General features: G+C 37.9%; 1 pseudogene; it reads left to right on the forward strand.

Annotated features, from left to right (window-relative positions):
• The window catches only part of LOC118841974, a 37594-nt pseudogene extending 25605 nt beyond the window's left edge, over positions 1 to 11989 (forward strand).
• Positions 11990 to 17665: the final 5676 nt, after the last annotated feature.

A 17665-nucleotide genomic window follows, 5' to 3' on the forward strand; every position in this document is an offset into this window, starting at 1 on the left:
TCTTCTCTTTCCAATTCAGTCATAACTTCTAAGAGCTCTCTTCCTTTATGTTTTCTTGTCCTCCCTCAAACCCACAAACTCAACAGAGCCAACTTCCCCCACCCCCCCCAAGGACTCCCTGTTTCTTGTTCGGGATTTCTTGAGAGCTTGATCCAGGGTGTAGAGCAGCATTTTCCCTGGGTCAACCCGCCAGTGCTTTTCTTCAAAGCACTAGGAGAAATCCATTCTCCCCACCTAGGTCAAATATTTTAAGATCCCTTTTCTCTATTCCAAGCAAATCTTATTTCTCAACTTGGAGCAAATCCAGACATGACAAAGCAGGTCTCCCCCACCTTGCTCAGGCACCTGACTTGCAATGTCTATGTCCATTTTCCTTCCCTTTTCCCCCTTTACTCATGTTCCTGGGTTCCCAAGGATTCCAGAAAAATACTCCTTCCCAGGATTAGCAGTCTGAAGAAGGAAATTTTCACCTGCAGATACTAGGGCCCACTGCAAAAGAGTGGGGGTGCCACCCATTCTCTACATGAAATACCTCTTTCTTCTGATGCTATATTGATCCCGCGACAAGCACCCAACTGTTAGAAACATACTCATATTGTCTAGGAATAAGCAAAACTCGTTGGGAAGTCAGGAACGTTTTAATTATAATTTACATTTATTCCCCCTGAATAGATGGGTACCTCCCCTGAACAGAGTACAGAAGAAAGTACAAAGGACTCAGATGGATGCCAGTCCTTTAATAGACCCTCACCTTGAATCTCCCACCAGGCTCTTCATTGGCCAGATACAACCCCCTGACTGCCTATGTCATTCCCTCCTCATATGACTTGTTTAAGCATGCATACAAGCCTCTGACCTTTCTCCTGACTGACCTGAGGCCTGGTTTCTGCTAAAGTTGGGGTGGGGGAGGGTGGAAGTACACCTTCAATTCTGTGGAAACAAAACTCCTCCTCCCATTTCTTACAATGTCAACACTTATGTCCATATTCAGGGGACCTGGGACTCAATTTATATAGCCTTGTCAGGTCCCTGGGGAAGATATATGTGAGATTGGGTAATCCATTGTGACTTGCCAGTTTATAATAAATGCTCCTGAATTAACATCAGTTATTTGGTGTCAAATTGGAATTCAGTGGACTTTCTGGCCTTTACAACCACACCAGTTACAGTATGCACAAAAATTGGAAGTAGGATTCACAATTATAGTATATGGTACAAATCTGTTTGGCCGCCAAAGAATAGAAAGTACCATAACTGGTTGAAAATTATTATAGAACAGTGATAACTGTAGTGAGGAAACCAGTGTTAGTACCCTTAGACTTCCATTTTATTGTAAACAATAATTCATATAGCCAATTGCACTATCTACTGGCCAGCAAAATTATATCACTCTGAATTTTTAGATATTTTTAACTGGACTGTAAGAAATGGGAGGAGGAGTTTTTGTTTCCACAGAATTGAAGGTGTACTTCCACCCTCCCCCACCCCAACTTTAGCAGAAACCAGGCCTCAGGTTGGTCAGGTGAAAGGTCAGAGGCTTGTATGCATGCTTAAACAAGCCATTTGAGGAGGGCATGACATAGGCAGTCAGGGGGTTGTATCTGGCCAATGAAGAGCCTGGCAGGAGATTCAAGGTGAGGGTCTATTAAAGGACTGGCATCCATCTGAGTCCTTTGTACTTTCTTCTGTACTCTGTTCAGGGGAGGCACCCATTTATTCAGGGGGAATAAATGTAAGTTATAATTAAAACGTTCCTGACTTCCCAACGAGTCTTGCTTATTCCTAGACAATGTGAGTATGTTTCTAACAGGACTAACCTGATCCCAAACTAATTTGCAAATTGAATAACCTTTTGATTGATGTCTAAGAAATGAAAGGATTAGAAAGTCAAACTCATACAGAATGTGTATGAGGTCCAACAGCAAGTCTTTATTAACTCTCTCTGCTCAGTCTCCTTCAGTACTCCCAATGACATGGAATACATGTAAAGCAATACCCTAACCCTATCATGTGATACATTATGCTGTTATAGCATGTTCATAGCACATTACAGCAGCAGAATAGTCCTCTTTATCTTACCATTTTGCTGCAAGATGCAGGGAAATCTTTATTTATGATGAGCCAATTATAGTAATATATTTTGAAAAGTAGTGGGGAAAGATGGATAAGGAAATGTTAGGATTAATTAATGTAGAATGTTAAGGGAAAAGAGAAGAAAAAAGAGAGGGGGGAAAAACAGAATCAATTTATGTAACAATACAGTTCTATGTTAACAATCATAAGCTGTAGAACCAAATTCATATTTCATTCCTCCTGGACTACTCTCTGTCAAAAGAATAAATGGAGATCTAAATTGAATAGGAAGCAGTGAAGGTGGGATAGTAGGTCAATATTCCTATTATTTCAAGGGTTGAGAAGGCAGCCACTTACCTAGATGAGAGGTTCTTGCTTGCTTCCTTCTTTTCTTCCTTCCTTCCTTTCTTTCCTACCTTCTTTCTTTCTCTATCTTTGACTGGGTCACCAATTCTATCTCACCTAAGCTGTGTCTACTCATGGGCCCAATCCAATTGAGTCTTGACTTGTTCCATTTCTGACATGGGCTAGGTTCACACATCTTTAGGCAGCTATGGTGGCCTGCCTCTCTTCCCTCCACCCCAGAGGCCCACCATATTAGTACCAGACAGTATGGATACCAGTTTGGCTTTAGTCCTACTGCTACTGAGAACTCAAGTAATCCACTAGCTGCAGCCTCTCCTAGTAGCAGAGATTATAGGTATGTCCCACAATGCCCAGCTCTGATTTTGTTTCTTAGAATTATTATAATAGAGAAGGCTGCCAATTCAACCATCATCTTGGAATATTAACTATGGTGGCTGGAGAGAGAGTGAGAGGACAGAGAGAAAAGACTACGAGAAATCCTTCTTTTTAAACTTTTTCTTCAATTAGTAAGCATTTCTTTACTCTCCTTCCCGCCAGGGAAACAACTTTGTAACACATATGTAGTCCAAAAAGCCCAAAACAAAACAATCTCATTGATCATGTTGAAAAGCATGCATCTTCTTCTATGCTATGTGTCTACTACTTATCTCCTGGGTAGCATGCTTCCTCCTCTCTGGAATCATGGTTGGTAATTGCTTTGATCATAGTTCCTAAGTCTTTCAAAATTGTTTGTCTTTGCAATGTTGTTACCGTATAAATTATTTTCCTCGTCCTGCTCAATTAAATTTGCATCATTTCATATGTCTTCTCAAGTTTCTCTCAAACCATCCTTTTCTTAATTTTTTTAATGGCACAACAGTGTTTCATGGTATTTGCATACTGATATTTTAAATTTTATTATTTAAAAAATAATAGGCATTTGTTTTCTCTCTTCCCCACCCACTCCAATTAAACAAAAGAAAAAGAAAAACCTTTATTACAAATATACACAGTCAGAAAAACAAATTCTCATGTTGTCTATGTTCAAAAGTTTATTTCTCATTTTGTATTTTGGGCGCATTGTCTTTCTGCTGGTAGGTGAACAACATGCTTCATTTTTATCACTCTGGAATTGTTTTTTGTTATTTCATTGATTAGAAGTTTTGAGTCTTTCAAATTTGTTTTTCCTTATAATTGTATAGATTGTTTTCTTGATTCTGCTCACTCTGCATCAATTCAAACATATATTCCCAGATTTCTTTAAAACTATCCTCTTCTTCATTTCTTATGATGGAAAAATATTGTATTATGTTTGTATGCCAAAATTTGTTTAGTCATTCCCTGATAGATAGCACCCCCTTAGTTTCCAGTTTTTTGCTGTTTCAAAAAGAGATGCTATAAAATTTTTTTCATATATGTTTTTTTTTCTCTTCTACTAGTGGTATTGCTGGGTCAAATGGTATTCACAATTTAGTGAATTTTTTCACATAGTTCCAAATTATTTTCCAAAATAGCTGGACTAATTTACAATTCCAACAACAGTACATTAATGTACCTGTTTTCATTCAGCCCTTTCTATATTTATCACTTGCTGTTATCATCATCTTTGCCAATAGGGCAGGTGTGAAGTATAACTTCAGAGTTACTTTAGTTTGCATTTCTCAAATTATTAGTAATTTGGAGAATTTTTACATGATTTTTGTTGACAGTCTTGATTTTTTTCCTTTGAAATGGTCTTCTCATATCCTTTGACCATTTATCTATTAGAAAATTAAACTTATTCTCATAAATTTGCATCAGTTCTTTATATGTCTTGTACAATGAGACTTTTATCAGAGAAACTTGCTACAAAGATTTCTTCCCACTTACCTGCTTTCCTTCAAAATTTAATTTTGTGCAATTTTAATTTTGTGCAAATTTAAATGTGTGCGAAAACTTCCATATTATTAAAACTATTCATTTTATTTTGTATGAATTTCTCTTATTTCTTGTTGAGTCATGAACGCTTTTCCAACCATAGATCAGACAAGTCATTTCTTCTTTGCTTCTCTAATTTGCTTATGATCTCATCTTTTATGTATGTCATGTATTTATTTGGAACTTATTTTTGAATATCTCGTAATTTGTTTACTTATTCCCCAACTGATGAGCACCCTCTTAATTCCACTTCTTTGTCATTACAAAAGGGCTACTATAAATATTTTTGCACATATGAGTCCTTTTCCTCTTTATTTGATTTTGTTGGGGCATGGGCATAGTAGTGATATCTCTGAATCAAAGGCTATGTGCAATTTAGCGACACATAGAGAATTTCTTTCCTGAAAGAGTTGAGTCTGTTATCTTGTAAAGAAACATCATTAAGAAAATACTTGAGAAACTGTGGCTATCATCCTGAGCGAACTAAAAGTTGGAACTGTATTTCCAGAATTGAGAAGTTATTAATAGCAGCAATAGAGATGACTCTGTACACATTGTAAATAATTATTTACCTTTTTTTGTTTTACACTGTTGCACACTGTTATACTCTTAGTATATTGTGACACTGTTAATAAATTGTATAACCAGTAAACTTGATGTTTATTTAAGCCTGGGATATTGATAGAGAGAGATGAGCAAAAGCTTATGCGGTTTCTCCATTTTTGTCAAACAAATAACATTTCATAACCTGAAGTGGGAGCTCAGAGCTAACTGATTAATTAATGAGAAAGATGTTCCAATTTTAGTAAATATTTTAAGAAATATCAAAATGTGCCCCTTGATTACCTTAGTGTTCAGAATAAAAATAAATAAGAAAATGATCCATTAGCAACTGAAAGACAGACACTTTTGATGTTGATGATGATGTTGATGATGCCATTGTTCACCTTACCTAGGATGTCATCCCTAATCCCTACTATATGCGTCACACATATTTCCAGTCTCCATACACTTTCTACCTTTGTACCACAGAAGCTTCCCTTTTCACAAAGAAAAACCGGTTAGAAAAACCAACTGGCACAGAAAAAATATTTGACAGCATGTATGATATTTGACACCCATAAGGTCTCAATTATTTAATGAGAAAAGGAAATGTGTTTCATTCTATGTTCTCTGGTACCAATGTTAGTGACTTTTTCATGCAAGCTTAGATGCTTTTGTTTGTGTCGTTGTAGTTAATGTGTGTTTGGTTCTTTTGTCTCTCATTTCTTCTATCTGCATCAGTTCATACAGATCCTATGTTTATCTGAATTACTTATATTTGTCATTTCTTATGATATAATATTATTTCATTGTATTTAAATACCACAATTGGTTCAACCATTCCCCAATTGATGAGTACCTACTTTCTTTCAATTTTTTGCCACAGATACAAAGTGCTACTATGGATATTTTGGCATAAATAAGGCCTTTCCTTCTGCATTTCACCTCCTGAAATTATCTCCTGTAATGGGATCATTGGACCAAAGGGGATGAACAGTTTCATAGCTTTTCTTGAATAATTTAAAATCATTTACCAGAATGGTTGGCTTTCCCAACAATGCTTGAATGTGCTTCTTTTTCCCCTTACAGATCCTTCCTAGTCTAGTCATTGTCCACTAGCATTTAGAAAGTTCCAGCTATGACCTAATTGGTGCACATGATGAATCCCCTGAGTTAGTCATGCGTGTTCAAAGTTACAATTTTGTAAAAATGTGGTAATTTATTCCAGTCCAAGGGGAATATGCAACTTGAATTTAAATAATGCAACTACTTCAGGAAAATTTATAATTTGCACTAATCTAGACCTAGCTGTACTATGTACATAGCATTGTTCTAAGCCTTGGGGATAAAAAGGCAAGGAGCTCTCAAGGAGCTCAAAGTTTAAGTGGGGAAGACAACATGCAAACAACTATGCACAAACTAGATAGATTATGATATAATATGATATGATATGATATGATGTATGATAAAATAGGCACCAGTAGATATAGATATTGATCAATTGAGATTAGTGTCAGAGGAAAGGTACTAAGATTAAGGAGAAGTGGAAAAGGCTTCTTGTAGAAGGTGCCAATTTAGTTGCAATCTGAAAAGAGCCAGGAAAGCTAGGAAGTAAAAATGAAATGGGAGAGGATTCCAGGCATGAAAGGTGACCAGTAAAGATGTCCAGAGTCCAGAAATGAATTGTTATTTGTAAGGAATAACAAGGATCATGCTGTCACTGGATCACAGCATTTATGGAAAGGAGTAAGATGTAAGAAGGCTGGAAAGGTAGGAAGGAGTCAGGTTTATGAAGGGCTTTAAAAGTCAGAGAGTTTTATATTTTATCCTAGAAGTAATAGGGAACCACTAGAGTTTACTGAATGGTAGGGAGGTGGGGGAGTAATATAGTCAGACCTGCACCTTAGGAAATCAGTTTGACAGCTGAAAAGAAAATGGAGTGTGCAGAGACTCGAGGCAGGGAGACTCAACATTGACTATCATCTTTGCCAATTTGCTGAATACGAGGGAAAAGCATGGAAGCATTTAAATTTGCATTGTTTTATTGTTAATTTTTAAAAATAATTATCCCTCTCTTTCTGGCTCCAGATCAGCATCCTTATTCTACACAGAAGCTGCTTCCTCTTCAGACTATCTTGTTCTACTCATTACATCGTAAATCAGTATACCTATTACTCACATAGCCAGTATTCTGGAGTTGACCACAGCCACTCGTAGGTCATCCCAAAACTGCCACTTGACTTGTCTCATATGTAATTTTATCATTCCAAATGCTAGTCTAAACTAATACAGGATTATGTTTGGGTTTTTTTTGTAATTAAGAAAATTCCAAATTTTTTCTCATTTATCAGTTTAAATTCCCACACTAGTTTATTAAATGTTATTTATTAAATAAATTGTAGAAAAATTTTTCAATGTTACATCTCTCTGTTTCTTAATTCCCTAATTTCTTATGATAAAATAAATATTAAAATTGATAAATTTGTAATTTAACACGACATTAATAATAAAACAAAGGCATAAATAATTATTTATGGTTCTTTGACTTGGAGAAAGATCAGTCAGTGTCACCTCAAATATCCATTATAACAGCAGATGACTTTCGTTCACTTCTGGAAACGTAATCCCACCATTTACTTCTTTTAAGACAGTGATTAAAGTCTCTCAGGAATCCTTTTCATATTTCTCCTCCAGATAAGATTTAAATTCAGCCTCTGGTGAGATAGCCTATGTCAGTCGTTTTTCTTTACAATGCTGTTTCAGGAGGAGCACCAATTACTGCTTCCCTTCATTCTCAGCTGGACTCTCTGGACTTTTACTTTTTAACATCCATCTTTCCACCCTGGAGAAACTTCTGCTCTGAGGGCCTGCTCTTATGAATAGTGAATGTCACTTAATTTCTGATTCAACTCTCTGGATTTCTTCTTTATGTCCTCTCACCAGCCACCTTGTCCCAGCATAGGTACAGCTCCACCACCACCTCCGCCCAGCTTTCTAGTTTCCCTTTATGTGTTGTCTTCACCAATTAGATTGTAAAATCTTTGAGAATAAGACCCATCTGATTTGCGTACCTAGTGCTTGGCACAATGCTTGTGCTTAATAAATGCTCTGCCTGTCTGTCTTAGCTATCAGAGGTAACAGCGTCTCCAGAATACGCTAGTAACTGCCAATTCTTCAAGACCTTCAAACAATTATCTTTATGATGTTTCTTCACAAAATATCAGTTGTGTTCTAACCAGAAGGAATTTTCTATCACATATTCATTGATCAAAGATAAAAAGACATACACTCTCCCTGAAACTGTAAAAAGAGCTGTCAATCATCAAGTGACAGTTGCAACTGTTACTCTAAACTGCAAGATTTCATTTGACTCTTAAAGAGAAACAGTATCTGTAGTCTGTGTGATTCAGCAGTACTTTTCCCTTAATTCTCTGAATCACATTCCCATACCCTTCCATTTCTTAACATAGCTTAGGACTCATATGCTTTTTCTTCTTTGTTTCCTCTTTGGGAGCATTTCTTCCATTCTTTCAAGAAACACTTTATTTTTCCAATAACCCGGGCAGTGACGTCATCAAACCAGAGCCCTTGTCTGCAGGCTGCAAAACTCTAACGTAGTTGGAATCAAATTAAAATGTAATTGGGAAATTTTTAACAAAAAAATGCAATGTAACATAGATAATGTTAATTTTTAATTTTCTAAGTTAATATACAGCCCATTTCTATTTGAGTTTGATGTACTGACCTCAAGGATAGCTTCAACACTTTCCACTTTTTCACACTTGTTCCTGGAAAGAGGTTACATAATCACTACAGGAGAGATTTGTTCAAACCTCTGTAAATCTATAGGGCTAGCTCAGAACAAAAAGAGGGGGGGGATATTAGAACTATAAATCACTAAATACTTACTGAGCACCTTCTGTGTATACTATATATACTCTATATACTATATATATACTATATGTATACTATATATACTCTATACTAGATGGTGAGAGATATAGAGGGATTAGCTAAATCACCATCTGCTTTTTCATGAAGCTTATAGTCCTGTAGATGGATAATGGAGCCATGATCTCATTCCTGCGAGTGTCTCTTCCAATAGTCCAGACTGTATTCTATACTTTCATACTTTCTAATCCTGTTTTGTTGTCCATGTGTTCCCATATGCTCACCATAGAGGAGTTACCTTTCTTTAGATTTTTAACCACCCTATGGGAAACGCACAGGACTCAGATGGAACATCTGCTATGCCTAGCTTTTACCATATGTCTAGCCCACAATCTTCTTCATTAACAAATGTCCTGGATGATACTTTTTTTCTTTTAAAAAAATTTATTATTAACATTCATTTTTTTAAAAATTTTAAGTTCCAAATTTTCTCCATCTTTATTGCCCTTCTCCCACTCACTGAGAAGGTAAGCAATATGATATCAATTATGCATGTGAAGTCAGGCAAAACATATTTCCATATTAGCCATGTGGCCAAAAGAAAAAACAAGAAAAATTAAGTGAAAAAAGTATGCTTCAATCTGCAGCGAGATAATCAGTTTCTACATGAAGCTGGATAGTATTTTTCATCATGGGTCCTTTGGAATTATCTTAGATCACTGTCTTGATCAGAGTAGCTAAGTCATTCACAGTTGATCATCATTACAATATTGCTATTACTGGCACAATAGTCTCCTTGTTCTGCTCACTCCACTTTGGATCAGTACATATGTCTTTCCAGGGCTTTTTGAAAGCATCCTGCTTGTCATTTCATATAGCATAACAGTATTCCATCATAATCATATGCTACAACTTGTTCAGCCATTCCCTAATTGGTGGGTATCACCTTAATTTCCAATTTTTTGTCACTATAAAAAGAGCTTCTATAAATATTTTTGTACATATAGGTCTTTTTTTCCTTTTCTTTGGTCTCTTTGGGATACAGATAGTAGTGATAATAGTGGCATTGCTGGGGTCAAAGGGTATGCAGAGGTTTACAGCCCTTTGAGCATAGTTCCAAATTTTTCTCCAGAACAGTTGAACCAGTACACAACTCCACCAACAGTGCATTAGTATACTTATTTTTCCACATCTCCTCTAGCATTTATCCATTCTGGGAGATATTTTTGTACTACTTCTTGTACACAAAGCATCACAGATAATATGCAACAGCCCTTTTAACCACCACCACCCCCCTTCCCCAAGTGTCTCTTCATTCTCTTTTGAGTCATTAACAATTTTGATTCTTTGGAGATTGCAAGGTCCTATTGTATAATGCCTGGGGCACATCTCCATTCCCACGACTCTTTTGATCTACATTTATTAAAATCAGAGCTCATGAGCCTTAACCGAGGTATGAACCTTTAATAGTCAGTCAGAGGACACAATTAATTCAAATTTTTTTTCGGGGGGGCAGGGCAATTGGGGTTAAGTGACTTGCCCAAGGTCACACAGCTAGTACATGTGTCAAGTTTCTGAGGCTGGATTTGAACTCAGGTCCTCCTGACTCCAGGGCCAGTGCTCTACTCACTGTGCCACCTAGCTGCTCCTCAATTTTTTTTTAATGTAAGGAAATGACATTTTTAAAGCCATCAGTACATTCCCCATAGTCTCTCCTACAAATATATATTAATAAGAAGAATGGGCACACATTCATGGAAGTACAATTCATGCCTTCAGGGCTGCAAGGTCATTGATGTCTTCTAGTTTTGTCATCGTATTGCTCCTATGGATGTTGGTGGCCCTGCTGGATGCTGCTTGATTAATATCCTCCATTATTATTCTACTGGATGTGTAGTCTCCACTTCATGTGCTTTGCAGGACACTGACGCCTCTAGCTTTTGATCCAAGTGAAACGTTTGATCATATCCTCTGCAAGGGAAGAGCAGGTGCTGGCATCACTCCTTTTTTCAGATTAAAGACCATAGGCTTTTTTTTAAACTGCTATAGCTCTTTTTAGAAAAGAAACAAACAAACAAGAAATATGGAGGTCTAGGAGATGCAGAGCTCCATGGCTAGGGCCAAAGGTCACTGAAAGGGAAAATGGGTGGGTAGGTTCATTATACAGGGTCAGAATTACAGCACAGACAGAGGCTGAGAATTTGTGAAAGTTTCTACAAGGTAGAAACAAAAAAAAAGTTTAAAGGTGAAATGGTAAATTTAGCCACCATCCAGCACACTAACACAGTGTAAGTACCCAGCCCATAAAAAGGATACATGTAACATTGTGCCGTGACTAACTGTGATAGACTTGGCTCTTCTCAGCGACGCAAGGATCTAAGACAACTCCAAAAGACTCATGATGGAAAATGCTATCTACATCCAGAGAAAGAATCACAGAGTCTGAATGCAGATGGAAACATACTATTTGTTCTCCTTTCCTTTCGTTGTTTTGTTTTGTTTCTTCTTACTCATGGTTCCTCTCATTAGTTCTAACTCTTCTTTACAACATGACTAATGTGAAAATATGTTTAATATGAATGTATATGTAGAGTCTATAACAGATTGCATGCTGTCTTGAGGAGGGGGGAGAAGGGAGAGGGGTAGAAAATTTAGGACTCTAAATCTTATGGAAGTGAGTGCTAAAAACTAAAAATAAATTAATAGTTTTTTTTTTTAAAAAAAAGGATAGGTGTGCCAGACGGTGGGAGCATATTAGTGACAGACATAAGACATTTAAACTGTTATGCTGAAAGTTTGGATCACAGTTAGTTACCCATTACCTTCATAATAAGAAGCTTGCTAAGACTTTCAGGAAAGAGAGCATTATGGGAAAAGAGGAGGGCAGGCAGAGCTTTAGTTTATGAGACAGTTTGGGTTTGCTGTTGTAACCTGCTGAAGGATACCTGCATTAGGTAAATGACTGGGAGAAGGACTAGTAACTTTGTATGCTAACATCACATTCAGCACCAAATGGAGACAATGGAGGAGTCCAAGGATAAAGAAGCAGGAGAGCTTTGGTGCTAACTGCAGTTGAGAATATATGACATTGTTCTATGGTCTAGAAATTGGACTTGCCCTGTTCCGTGGAGACCTCTGGGGAGGTAGTGTTTCACAGGAAGTGGCTGGGCCAATTATCTTTGATCTGGCTTCCTTTTGCGGACATTTATACAGTGGATAGACTGCTGGGCTTGAAGTGAGAAAGACCTGAGTTCAAATTTGATCTTAGATACTTAGTAGGTGTGTGATCCCGGGCAAGTCAACTAAACCTGTGCTATAAAATGAGCATAATAGTAGGACCTACCTCCTACCATAACAAATGAGTTGATATTTGTAATGTGCCTAGCACAGTGCCTGGCAAATAGTAGGTGCTATATAAATGCTAGCTATTATTATTTATTATTACTTGGAGTATGAGCTTACTATAGCTAGAATATCTGGGGCTCTGGAAGCTCTTTTTATTCTGCCCATCACAGGAAAATCCTTAAAGTCTCAGGGTTTGAGAAGGGACTCCATATACCCCAATTCTTTCACTACTTGAACCATTGGAATAATTCTGGATCTTGGCATTGAAGATCTTCTGTGAAAGAGATGAAAGACGTATAAAATTAGTCTTCTCTTCTGGTGTTCTGGTCACTTGATCCATCTGAGTGATTCAAACAATATTATTTATTTAAGGATGGATGTCACATTCATAGTTAAATAGCTGGAGTCCATGATTTCTTTTATTGCGGTCCTCTTTCCCTGATTAGGTTTTTGTTTTTTTCCCTATAATAGCCTGGTGTGTTATATAGAGAGATGTCCACAGAGCCAGGAAGACCCAGATTTGTGTCCCACCTCTGACACATACTAGGTAAGTCATTTAACTCTCAGTGCACTAAAATGCCCTTTTAAAACTACCTAAATTGGAAAGAAGGTTATGACCTACATTAATAAAAGGAGATTCCTCATCTGGAAGTTCTTCATACAGATGAAATCATCAATTCAGTTTCTGTTCCTTCCTGTAACTAGAATAGCAGGTGTTCCTTAATCCAAAACACAAGCAACACTTTATTTACAAGCTCTGTAAAATACTTCACAGCTTTAGATAAAGGTTTATTTTAAAGTTGACTACTTTGCTATGAGGTAGGTAAAGGAAGCAGTGATTGGGCTATGAAGTGACAGATGGCCACATTTAGCTATCACTGCACCAAAACAGACAAATAAAAGATAGTAAGTTATTTTATTTGAGTGTGAATTTTGTTTGAAAATAAAGATGTCCTTGTTTGCATCTTGATTACCCAGGTATATTCCCTTCAGCTTCTGTCCCCATTCAGCTCCCTCATGTAGATTAGCATTCAAGAAGATGGGTAGCTTTAACATCTTCCCAGCCAAATGCAACTCGGTATTATTCCACTTATCCTCTGGCTTTCTTGACCAGATATCTTCCAAATGAAAGGAGTGTTTTCTTTGGGGAGTTAAAATCCAAGGTCAGATTTGAATTACTTGCTATGTGACCCTAGGCAAGTCACTTAACTTCACATTCCTCATCCATAAAATGGGAATGGACATGTACCTTCCTCAAAAGGCTATTGTGATGACCAAATGAGATAACACACACACACACACACATATGTATATAAACATGCATACATATGTATATGGGCATCCTATCTATGAAATTTTACAAACCTTAAAGCGCTATGTGATGGAGGGAGTGGGCAATGAGAGCCCAGTCCTTAGAGCTTGCGAAATATCAATCCACGTGAAGGCTCGGTGAGTCTTTCCACAAATGTGTGATCGAGGGCTTCTTTCTCTACCTAGCTAAGCATCATCTAGTTTTTGTTGGCTTGCTGTGTGGTGACAAAAAGCCTTTAAATTGGATACTAAGCCTTAACTGAGTGTGCCCAGGACCCTGAATCCAAAATCCTTAGGGAGACCACTAGACATGCTTCCAGGTAGCCACCGTTGAGGGCAGAAATCGTTGTGGAGAAGGGGATCACTTTACTCAGTACTATCAACAATTATTGACCAATTGCCACCAACAAGCAGAAGGGCATGGAAGTCCTGGGAGTGACAGCATCTTCTCCATACCACCAGTCCTGCTTCCATCCCAGGTCTCACAGTTATCATCTGGGGAGGCAACTCCTGTGGAGAAGGGACTAGACATCCCTACTAACTGTTAATCAACTGACACCCACAGAGCAGGCAAGCTAGCCTAGCTGACAGTGAGACACTTTGATGGAGAGACTGGAGTTAGCTAGTGCCAGGCAGGTCAAACCACCAATATCACTTTGACTATCGTGTCCCCTCAGATGCTAAAGGAGACAGCCTAAGACCATGAACCCAAGAACCTTTGGAATAGTAATGCTTCCAGCCAAATATCTGCAGCTCTTCATTCTGTGAAGTAACCCCTGTGGAGCTACATCTTAGCTTAGTACTACTGCAGGTACTTCAACCTCATCCTTTTTTTTTTTTAGTAGCTGTTGACTTGGGTCCTTAATATAAGGGTCTTACAACTTGGTGAATTTTGGTAGCATAAACTGTTTTGATAGATAGAAGATGGAATCAATTTCTTGGCATCCAAAAGAAGTTCTGTGATTCTTCATCATAAGCCACAGGGGAGGGGGAAGTGTCAGTTCCACTTTGTGCTCCCCAGTAAAGATTGTAAAGCCTCTCATGACAGTCTGAAATGAGGGCTCCCCGTTTTAGTGAGACTACTCAGGAAGTGGCCCCCACTAACTTCCTCTTATGCCTTGTCACAGTAGGAAAGTGACTAGAGCAGGGCAGAAGCCCCACTCCCCAGCCAGAAAGCACTAAGGACAGACATCCTTCTCAGCCCCTCTCTGAGGCTGAAGAAGGGTCAATGCAGCTCCATGAAATACTGAAGCCTCTTGGAAGGTGATGGATATATTTGGGTCCTTGGATGGCAGGATACAAACATCACTGCTGTGGAAGATAAGCTTTTTTCCCATGATTCCCCACACAGTAAAGCTGTGACTTCACTTCCCTCTCTCAGCAGTCACATTTTCCATATCACAAATCTGGAGGAGAAAGGTTCTCAGAGTCCTTCTCCTTTGGTAGAGGAGGAAACCAAGACCCAAGGAGGTGAAATAAGCCCCGGGCCACATGGACCACACAGCATCAGAGGCAGAATTTGATCCCAGGTCTCTTGACTTGAGTATGTTCTTCCCTCCAAACTAGGCATTAATGGTCCATCCCTCTGAAGAAAGGGGTCTAAAGAGTCTAATGTAGTAGTATACCAGCATTCTACCAAAATAATAAACATGGGTAAAATAGTGGGTCTAAAGAAAAGAATGTGTCATTTCCTTAAAAAGAAATGCAAATAATACATGTTAAAAGGTCTTGGAGAATTCTGAACCTAGGATTATATTAGATTGTAAATTCCTTGAGGGCAGGAATTGCTTTTTCCTCTTTCTGTACCCACAGCACTTAGCAAAGTGCCTAGCACGTAGCAGGCCCTTAATAAATGTTTATTGATTGATTTAAGGAAAAACCTGAACCTTAAAAAGTTATTTTCATTTGGGAGGCAGGATTGGAAATGGAGTTAAGCAGCAAAGACTGTTATCATACATATGTTATAAAAATACCAGTTGAAACAATGAAAAACTGGGTGCCTCCATACAGCTATGAAGTTCCATGTACAGCTGGCTGTTCTGGTTATGTTATGGTTTTCATCTACTATTGAGAAAAACAAAATTGTACCTTAAACAACTTATGCTCAGAAAGCACAAATAAATATGTTGTTAATGGTAAACCACTGAAAAGTCAGTAGCAAGGACAAGAGTCATGCAATTAGAAATGTACCCTTACTTGATCTTACACTGTTTCCTCCTTTACATGCACACCATTATTTTAAAAGCCGCCATCAGTCCACACCACACCCTCTGATTTAAATAGCCCGATGATCCTCACACTCAAGGACCAAGCCCCACCCCACCCCCATCAAAGCTCTGTCTTGTTTGTCGAAGTTTAAAGCAGAGGAAACAATGACAAACTTGACTTTATAAATTAAAAGTATTTGGACTTAGCTACACAAAGGCATGGTCCCAGATATACTGAACCAAGAGCAAGAGAACAATTTAAATGTTTAGCTACCACTGCTTTTAAGGACTAAACTGAGACAAGTGTCCTGCAGAAGTAGGATTTCCCTGTGAGGGAGATTATGCTTCTTTCCTTTATCACTAAAGAGAGCTCAAGGCCCAGTTACTTTTATAAGCAAAACAACATTATTAACTGCACTTTGAATCAAGACACTAAGAGAATTAAACTGTGCTGTTAATAAGAAGACAATTTAAAATAAAGCTCTGTAGCCACAGCATGGAACTGCCTCCTCTATTACTGAATTTTGAACATTATAGATAAAAAGGTCAATGACAGGTCCACCGGGAGTCTATTAACTACATGTTTACAATCCAAAACAATCCTGCTTCTCATGACCGAACAAGAGATAGAGAGCATTACAAAATGCAAAATGGATAATTTTGATTATGTTAAATTGAAATGTTTTTCTATAAAAAAAGCCTATGCAAACAAAAATTAGGAGGGAAGCAGAAAATTGGGAGAAAATCTTCGCAACTAGTATCTCTGATAAAGGCCTCATTTCTAAAATATACAGGAAACTGAGCCAAATATATAGGAATACAAGCCATTCCCCAATTGAGAAATGGTCAAAGGATATGAACAGGCAGTTTTCAGAGGAAGAAATTAAAGTTATCTATAGGCATATGAAAAAATGCTCTGGATCACTACTGATTAGAGAAATGCAAATCAAAACAACTCTTAGATACCACATCTCTCCTGTAAGATTGGCTAAAATAACAAAGCAGGAGGATGATAAATGCTGGACAGGATGTGGGAAAATTGGAACATTGTTACATTGCTGGTGGAGTTGTGAAATGATCCAGCCATTTTGGAGAGTGATTTGGAACTACGCCCAAAGAACCATAGGAATGTTCATACCCTTTGACCCAGCAATACCATTTCTAGGGTTGTATCCCAAAGAAATTACACAAGAGGGGAAGGGACCCATATGTACAAAGATATTTATAGCGGCTCTTTTTGTGGTAGCCAAGAATTGGAAATCAAAGGGATGCCCATCAATTGGGGAATGGCTGAACAAGCTGTGGTATATGAAGGTAATGGAATACTATTGTGCCATAAGAAATGGGGATGATATGGACTTCATAACAACCTGGAAAAACCTACACGACATAATGCTGAGTGAGCGGAGCAGAGCCAGGAGAACTTTGTACACAACCACAGATATATGGATTCCGTGAGGACCAACCCTGACAAACTTCGCTCTTCTCAGCAACACAAGGTGCAGGCACAACTCCAAGGGACTCACGATGGAGAATACTATCTACACCCAGAGAAAGAACTGTGAAGTTTGAATGCAGATTGAGGCACACTACGTGCTCACCTTTTTTCTTCTCTTTTGTTTTTGTTTTTGGGGATTTTTTTTTTTGGTTCTGTTTCTTCTTTCTCATGATTCATTACATTGGTCATAATTCTTCTCCACAACTTGACTAGTGTATAAATTAATTCAATGCGAAGTTATACATGGTAGTTGTATGAGATTCCATGCCTTCTGGGGGAGGGAGGGGGGAGGGAGGGGAGAAAATCTGGAAAATCTGTGTTGTAAACTAAAAATAAAAAAAAATAAAAATAAAAAATAAAAAAAAAACAATCCTGCTTCAAAGAGGAATCATAGCTTATAAGCCCATCTTGTTTTCATCTCCACCTTTGCCAGAAAGGTTAATTAGGAGAGAAGAGGACTCAGGTTCTCTTTTTGTCTTTTGAGCAAAACCCTGGGCATGGCTCAGAAGCTCCTGTATGTGAGAAACTCTTTCAT

This window comes from Trichosurus vulpecula, chromosome 3, assembly GCF_011100635.1.
Source record: "Trichosurus vulpecula isolate mTriVul1 chromosome 3, mTriVul1.pri, whole genome shotgun sequence".
NCBI lineage: Eukaryota > Metazoa > Chordata > Mammalia > Diprotodontia > Phalangeridae > Trichosurus > Trichosurus vulpecula.